The sequence below is a fragment of the Panulirus ornatus genome, chromosome 15 (genome assembly GCF_036320965.1).
Source record: "Panulirus ornatus isolate Po-2019 chromosome 15, ASM3632096v1, whole genome shotgun sequence".
Taxonomy (NCBI): Eukaryota; Metazoa; Arthropoda; class Malacostraca; order Decapoda; family Palinuridae; genus Panulirus; species Panulirus ornatus.
Genome location: NC_092238.1, coordinates 2,645,309 through 2,651,308, shown reverse-complemented (window position 1 = coordinate 2,651,308; position 6,000 = coordinate 2,645,309). Strand labels below are relative to the sequence as shown.

General features: G+C 38.1%; 1 protein-coding gene across 2 annotated transcripts in view; it reads left to right on the top strand.

Moving 5' to 3' along the window:
* Positions 1-6,000, top strand: part of Ac13E (Adenylyl cyclase 13E) — a 52,781-nt gene that overhangs the window by 2,223 nt on the left and 44,558 nt on the right. The window contains exon 2 of one of the 2 annotated variants that reach the window (XM_071670345.1): positions 1,978-2,153. The exons of the other annotated variant lie outside the window; for it this stretch is intronic. The gene's annotated coding sequence lies outside the window, so the exon portion shown is untranslated. The remainder of the gene's footprint in view (positions 1-1,977; positions 2,154-6,000) is intronic. 2 annotated transcript variants of the gene reach the window in all.

Here is a 6,000-nt window from a genome sequence, read left to right as displayed (position 1 = left end):
TGGGCCAGGTGAGGGTATTCCCTCAAAGGCCCAGTCCTCTGTTCTTAACGCTACCTCGCTAATGCGGGAAATGGCAAATAGTTTGAAAGAAAAAGAAAAAGAAAAGATATATATATATATATATATATATATATATATATATATATATATATATATATATATATTGGAAAGGATCACAATTTTGCGCGTGATCAAGATATTCCTCATTAACTTTCATGTGAGAACACTCAGATGTTTTAATTATATCACAAAGTTGAACACAAGCCAGCACCAGGGCTGTAGAAGTAGACCATAACAGGGTCATATACCAATGAATAGTTGTGAAGATAGGTAATATGTTATTGCTTAGGGAGATTTAAGTTATAGTTTTCAAATATGATTTTCATAGTTTTATAGATTATAGTCCTGATTTTCCATCATCATCAATGCCATACAGACTTGAGCTCCATCATGTACATCAACACTGACTTCTTCATCAGTGATTGAAATGCATGACTTGCCTCCTGCCTCTCTTTACTTCACTATCAGCTGAACCTGATACTGCTTCTTCCACCTCTTTGCAACTGCCAATCTCTGCCTTACTCAGCATGATATATTGTGGGAGCTTGTGAAGGAAGAACTTTGATTAAGCCTTGTACAGTAATTTCAGTAAATGTTTTTTGTTGTTTCATGGAGTATACATTTGAATACACTATAATAAACAGTGAACATTAGGCATGCATTAAGTACACAAAACACTCTCTATAGGTTATGATGTATTCATGTCACAGTCTGTGTGATCTTTCAAAAATGTCCATAAATTTCAGAAATTTTTACATTGCTTGGTTCTAACGATTACAGGGTGTGCATATACTTGTATTTTAGCATCAACATCTCTGAATGTATTTTAGTGTTAGAGAAATCATCTTTTAGGTTATTTAGAGAGCAAGTCATATTAAAGATCTTGCTTTTAGCCTCAGGACCCCTTTAATGGGGCTTCTTCAGTTTCAAGGCTGTACAACTTGGAGGATCAGGGTAAGGTGAAAAGTTCTTGATGATGCTGTGCACTTTGCATCTGTTGACAATGATCCATCCTTGTCAAAGGTAACTTCTGTTGGTAGTATCACATACTAGTGGATTCTGCTCACACCCATTTGTGTATACAAATATTGGAAAAGTAGGCCACAAACCTCAGGAAGGAACATAGATTTTATTCAGATTTATATTGATAAAACTTGTACTGTAGTTAGGATTGGGGTTCACAAATTCATACATGCATGCATTCACGCACAACTTTTTTACATGATTAATTTTGATCAACACTTGAGTGTAAAGCATAAACATGTTTCATTAGAAATGCTGTTTCCTTTTCTGTTCTGTTCATCCTGGAAGTACATGAGAATCAGAGTGTAAAATTTGCTGAGATATCAAGTGAGATATGTTTATACTTTTTGCTGAGAAGAAAGTTTACTTAGTGACTAACACAGTCAGTATAATGAGAATGACAGATTGTCTCATTGTTAGATGCTCCCTTAACATTAATTGAATATCACTTTTCATTTGGAATAGTTGTTTGATATGATGAAAGAATTAAAGAGAATGAGTTGGAGCATGTAGTGAGGGAGAACTGTAGGTTATGTGGGTCTGATACTAATTCTTATAATTGTAATCATTGCTGATTGGCTAGGTATTGATGAAGTAGATGGATGGAAAATTGAATTTGCTGTTAAGGTGAGCAGGGAGGAATTCTTGGATGAGGATACTTGTGTTGATTTATGCTTCATGAATTTTAAAGATACAAAAGGTAGATAAGAAAACTATGCTCATTTTTATGATGATATCAAGTGTAGACTGTAGGGCAGGTTGCATGATTTAAAACATCAAATCCTGGGTGCAGAATAACAGTATAGTGGTATCTTTGATGTTTTGTTCTCTTAATTAGTCATCATTGTTTAGGAATGACATACATAAAAAGGTATTATTCCTTTCATCTCCCAGCATTGCCAAGACCCACCTGCAGTGTAACTGCATAATGATCCTGTCATCTGTATCCTGTAGACAGTTACTGCAAGCAATCAGTGAAACTGGGATATCACCATTAGTATGGACACAGTACATGAAACCTGATAGGCAGAATGCTAATTTCACGCTGGCTACCAAGATAGCCAAATCAGGTGAACATAATCTAAGCATTTTTAAGTCTGATGTATGCTCGTCATATTTCCTTGTCATGATCAGGGCTTTTATGATACTTGTCACATCTTTTTGTACCAAAAAACTCAATCATTCCTTAATATTTTGATACTAGTTTATCTTTAGCTAACCAGTGTGCAGAGGTGTGTTATAGTATCTTTAGCTAACCAGTTTGCTGAGGTGTGTAGTTGTCCAAGCAACAAGTTTTGAACTCATGAAAAGCTTTTTTCCCTAGGGAGGCCAGTGATTAAGGATATCTTTTTAAGGAGGCCAGTGATTAAGGAAAAGGAGAGCCTCACACCCACTGGACTATAAGTTAATCCCAGTGCTGCACTGTGGTTTACCTGCCATTTGCCTCTAAAGGCAATGACGTCTTAAGCAACCCATCATTTGCTACTCTTCCCTCATTATCGTGTTACAAATCTAAAATCTTTAGCTATCTGTGTAAGCAATTGAATTTATTTCCACAGAATTTGAAATTACATTACAGGAAGTAAAAGAGAGTTAATAAAGGAAGGAGGGATGGTGAGAAAAATAGAAGACTTGCTCATTGGCTTCCCTGTAGGAAATAGTAATTTTTCAAGGGTTCAGAGGTCATTTTCTCCTTAAGAGGATCTAGCCAGTGAGCAATATAAATGAAAGCATTCCTAGTTTAAAGACTGTTGGCTCTTAGACTAAATGAAATAATTGATAGATTGTGATTGAGGAAGAGGTATCCATCTGAATAAAACAAGATTTGAGTCAATTAAAAGTGTTTAGAAGCCCTGAAATCCTAGTAAAGGCATTGTGAAAGTAAAGAAGTAAAAGATGAAAAGCATGTGCTATGTGGGACTTGAGTAACCTTTCTCTTCACTATAAAAGTCTTCATTAGCTTTTCTTTGCATTTAGAATTTCATAAAAGTCTATTTAACATTCATAAATTTGCCATGGTACTCCACTTCATAGACACCTTAGACCCTATCCCTTCCATGATACTAAAAGAATTTTACTGTTTGCTTGAATGAGAGTGGTGTCGTCTAGAAGACAACACTTGTATCATTCTCTGAAGTTCACTTTTAAAGTTGAGTTGATATCTTACCCAGTTAAGATCTTATACTAGATAGGGTTAAAGATGACCTTAAGTGAATCGATAAGTGTTATAAGCAAACTTGGATTGAAGTATATAGTAGGGATTAAAAAGAAAAGCTACCTCTCTGGTAGGTTAAAGTTCTATCAAAGGTTTTGGAGAAGGACCTCTGGTTGACTGTTAGGCCTGAACTATGAATTTTCTCCAGGCTTGGTCACTCACAGTTGCGGCACTAATTTCCAGATGAGTTTGATATCTAAAATCAAACCAGCTTGAAAAAGGAGGATCTAAATAGGCTGTGAAGAATCAGCCTGCACCAAGTAAGAATTCTAGTACATTGGGTAAAGGTGCATAACAAAATGCCTCAGATTGTTGTTCTAAAGAATCATATCAATGAAAAGTTCACTAGCCTCAAAGCAGCTTCAGAGTTAAGAATTAGTAAAAGAACAATTTATTATATTATGCTTTGTCGCTCTCTCCTGTGTTAGCGAGGTAGCGCAAGGAAACAGACAAAAGAATGGCCCAACCCACCCACATACACATACAATTTAGGTATATATAAACAAATGCGATGATATATATTGTAATATTCAGCTATTTGTAATTTATTTTTCTACCTCTGTAATGGAAAATGGAAAGAATCAAGCTCTGTAAATTGTAGTGACAGTAAAGGAAAGGCTTCAAGGTTCCCTCAGCAGTTAATATTGAAAATAGATTTTTTTTTTTTCTTTCTTTTTTTTTTTTTTTTTTTTGCCGCTGTCTCCCGCGTTTGCGAGGTAGCGCAAGGAAACAGACGAAAGAAATGGCCCAACCCACCCCCATACACATGTATATACATACATCCACACACGCAAATATACATACCTACACAGCTTTCCATGGTTTACCCCAGACGCTTCACATGCCTTGATTCAATCCACTGACAGCACGTCAACCCCAGTATACCACATCGCTCCAATTCACTCTATTCCTTGCCCTCCTTTCACCCTCCTGCATGTTCAGGCCCCGATCACACAAAATCTTTTTCACTCCATCTTTCCACCTCCAATTTGGTGTCCCTCTTCTCCTCGTTCCCTCCACCTCCGACTCATATATCCTCTTGGTCAATCTTTCCTCACTCATTCTCTCCATGTGACCAAACCATTTCAAAACACCCTCTTCTGCTCTCTCAACCACGCTCTTTTTATTTCCACACATCTCTCTTACCCGTACGTTACTTACTCGATCAAACCACCTCACACCACACATTGTCCTCAGACATCTCATTTCCAGCACATCCATCCTCCTGCGCACAACTCTATCCATAGTCCACGCCTCGCAACCATACAACATTGTTGGAACCACTATTCCTTCAAACATACCCATTTTTGCTTTCCGAGATAATGTTCTCGACTTCCACACATTCTTCAAGGCTCCCAGAATTTTCGCCCCCTCCCCCACCCTATGATCCACTTCCGCTTCCATGGTTCCATCCGCTGCCAGATCCACTCCCAGATATCTAAAACACTTCACTTTCTCCAGTTTTTCTCCATTCAAACTCACCTCCCAATTGAATTGACCCTCAACCCTACTGTACCTAATAACCTTGCTCTTATTCACATTTACTCTTAACTTTCTTCTTTCACACACTTTACCAAACTCAGTCACCAGCTTCTGCAGTTTCTCACATGAATCAGCCACCAGCGCTGTATCATCAGCGAACAACAACTGACTCACTTCCCAAGCTCTCATCCCCAACAGACTTCATACTTGCCCCTCTTTCCAAAACTCTTGCATTCACCTCCCTAACAACCCCATCCATAAACAAATTAAACAACCATGGAGACATCACACACCCCTGCAGCAAACCTACATTCACTGAGAACCAATCACTTTCCTCTCTTCCTACACGTACACATGCCTTACATCCTCGATAAAAACTTTTCACTGCTTCTAACAACTTGCCTCCCACACCATATATTCTTAATACCTTCCACAGAGCATCTCTATCAACTCTATCATATGCCTTCTCCAGATCCATAAATGCTACATACAAATCCATTTGCTTTTCTAAGTATTTCTCACATACATTCTTCAAAGCAAACACCTGATCCACACATCCTCTACCACTTCTGAAACCACACTGCTCTTCCCCAATCTGATGCTCTGTACATGCCTTCACCCTCTCAATCAATACCCTCCCATATAATTTGCCAGGAATACTCAACAAACTTATACCTCTGTAATTTGAGCACTCACTCTTATCCCCTTTGCCTTTGTACAATGGCACTATGCACGCATTCCGCCAATCCTCAGGCACCTCACCATGAGTCATACATACATTAAATAACCTTACCAACCAGTCAACAATACAGTCACCCCCTTTTTTGATAAATTCCACTGCAATACCATCCAAACCTGCTGCCTTGCCAGCTTTCATCTTCTGCAAAGCTTTTACTACCTCTTCTCTGTTTACCAACTCATTTTCCCTAACCCTCGCACTTTGCACACCACCTCGACCAAAACATCCTATATCTGCCACTCTATCATCAAACACATTCAGCAAACCTTCAAAATACTCACTCCATCTCCTTCTCACATCACCACTACTTGTTATCACCTCCCCATTTGCGCCCTTCACTGAAGTTCCCATTTGCTCCCTTGTCTTACGCACTTTATTTACCTCCTTCCAGAACATCTTTTTATTCTCCCTAAAATTTAATGATACTCTCTCACCCCAACTCTCATTTGAAAATAGAAATAGGTAACTATATTATCTGAAC